Source organism: Portunus trituberculatus, chromosome 33 (genome assembly GCF_017591435.1).
Source record: "Portunus trituberculatus isolate SZX2019 chromosome 33, ASM1759143v1, whole genome shotgun sequence".
Taxonomy (NCBI): domain Eukaryota; kingdom Metazoa; phylum Arthropoda; class Malacostraca; order Decapoda; family Portunidae; genus Portunus; species Portunus trituberculatus.
In genome coordinates this window covers 12317619-12320118 of record NC_059287.1, presented here as the reverse complement: position 1 = coordinate 12320118, position 2500 = coordinate 12317619, and the positions used below count along the sequence as shown (strand labels likewise).

At 37.7% G+C, this 2500-nt stretch overlaps 1 protein-coding gene across 2 annotated transcripts in view; it reads right to left on the bottom strand.

Moving 5' to 3' along the window:
- LOC123512161 (sushi, von Willebrand factor type A, EGF and pentraxin domain-containing protein 1-like) overlaps nt 1–2500 on the bottom strand; it is a 100892-nt gene that overhangs the window by 51626 nt on the left and 46766 nt on the right. The gene's annotated exons all lie outside the window — the stretch shown is intronic.

Sequence of the window (2500 nt, the reverse complement as noted above, 5' to 3'; positions counted from 1 at the left end):
GACGTACTAAAACCTTGAGCACTCTTTCACTGTCTCACCTTTTGCCTCTCACCCTGAACTCCCTCTGCTCTCTCTCTCTCTCTCTCTCTCTCTCTCTCTCTCTCTCTCTAAACATTTCATACAAGAAGTGAAAGTATTTTGCCAGCAACACTTTACACGTACATAATCAACTATTTGTCTAACTCCGCGCTTACCCTCCCTCTCGTAACGTGTGTGCGTGAGAGAGAGAGAGAGAGAGAGAGAGAGAGAGAGAGAGAGAGAGAGAGAGAGAGAGAGAGAGAGAGAGAGAGAGAGAGAGAGAGAGAATTGACAAAGGAATGAGGTTAAGAAAATATGAAAAGAGAGGAGTAAGAAAGAGGGAAGGAAGGAAGGAAGGAAGGAAGGAAGGAAGGAAGGAAGGAAGGATGAAAGATAGGTGGGAAGGAAGAAGGAAGAATGAAATGAGTGAATGATGTAAGGAGAGAATGAGTCACTGAATGAATGAAGGAAGGAAGGAAGGAAAAGAAACAATGAAGAGAAAAAGACAAATAAAAAGAGCAAAACACACAAAAAACATCAACAAACCACTCAAATAAATCGAAAAAAAAATAAAAGAAACTGAAGATGAAAAACAAAAAAACAAAAACAAAGACAAAGGAAAATAAAACACCCAGATTACAAAAAACACAAACAACACGGTTCCTAAATGGTGACAAACCCGGACTTGGTGATATACAGAAAGGACCTTTGTCTTTATCTACTCAGGACATCAGGGAGAAAAGAGAAAGGGAACCACAGTATAAGCTCTCTCCCCACCCACTCAGTTCTACCCTCCCTTCCCTCTTTCCTTCAAAATAACAGATTAGAAGATAAGGAGGAGAAAAAGATAGATTATGGTGTGTGTGTACGTGTGTGTGTATGTGTATGTGTATGTGTGTGTGTGTGTGTGTGTGTGTGTGTGTGTATGTGTGTGTGTTTTTAAGTTTACAAGAGAAGGTTAGAATGGAACAATAAAAACTCTTTCCCTTCAACTCAATCCTACCCTCCCTTCTCTGTTTTCGAGGAGAGAAAGAAAGATTATGTTTGTGTGTGTATGTGTGTGTTTTTCAAAGTGTATTAGAGGTTAGAAAGGAGCTACAATATAAGGTCTATCCCCGCCCACTCAACCCTCCCTTCTCTCTTCCCCTTAAAATAACAAATAAGAAGATAAGTTTGCGAGGAGAAAATAGATTGTGTGTGTGTGTGTGTGTGTGTGTGTGTGTGTGTGTGTGTGTGTGTGTGTGTGTGTGTGTGTGTGTGTGTGTGTGTGTGTGTGTGTGTGTGTGTGTGTGTGTGTGTGTGTGTTTCAAAGTGTATAAGATAAGGTTAGAATGGCGCCACAATATAAGCTCTATCCCCATCCACTTAATCCTTGCTTCCCTTCCCTCTTTCTTTTAAGATAACAGATTAAAAGATAAGTTTATATGGAGAGAAAGATAGAATATGTTGAGTGTGTTCTTTTTTAAGTGTATAAGAGAATGTTGAGATTAAAATGGAACAGTAGAAGCTCTCCCCCCACCCAAACAACCTTCCCTTCCTTCTTTCCTTTAAAATAAGAGATCAGAAGGTAAGTTTATGAGAGAGAAAGATTTTTTTTTTTTTTAATGTATATCAGATTGTAGGAATTAAAAGGGAACAACAGTAGAAGCTCTCTCCCCGTTCAAGCAAACTTTTCTTCCCTCTTTCCTTTATAATAACAAAAGAAATGCTAGAGATTTTAAAGAAAGTAAGAAAATGAAAGGAGAAAAAAAACATTAGAAGATTTCACCCACCTACACAATACCTTTCCTCAATGCTCTTAAAAATAATTGATAGGTTATTAGAATAAAAATAAATTAGAAATATTTCAAAAGTAAAGAAATGAAGGGGAAGAACATTAGAAGCTCTCTCCCACCCACCTGACCTCCCTTCCTTCCATCCTTCCTTCAAAATAACACATTACAAAATAGTTTAAGAGGAGAAAAATAGAGTTTTTTTTTTGTTTTTTTTTCAAGTGGGCAGAAAAATGAAAGTGAAAGAATTTACATGTATATTAATAAACTGAACTGAACCGTTTCACCATTTTCCTTAGGCATAGAGAAATTATACATGGTTAAACATATGCATATATTAGAATGCTTAATTACAGACCCTACCGCTGAGAGAAAGGAAAGTGTGGGTGAGGAGAGAGAGTGTAGAGAGAATTACAGATAGAACCGAGATTAGATAATGAGAGAGAGAGAGAGAGAGAGAGAGAGAGAGAGAGAGAGAGAGAGAGAGAGAGAGAGAGAGAGAGAGAGAGAGAGAGAGAGAGAGAGAGAGAGAGAGAGAGAGAGCACAACAACCCAACAAGGGAAACAAAACACCAAAGAATATATCAATAAAGAAGATAAGATAAATAAGAAAGCCACAGAACAACAACAACAACAACAACAACAACAACAACAACAACAACAACAACAACAACAACAACAACAACAACAACAACAACAACAACAACAAC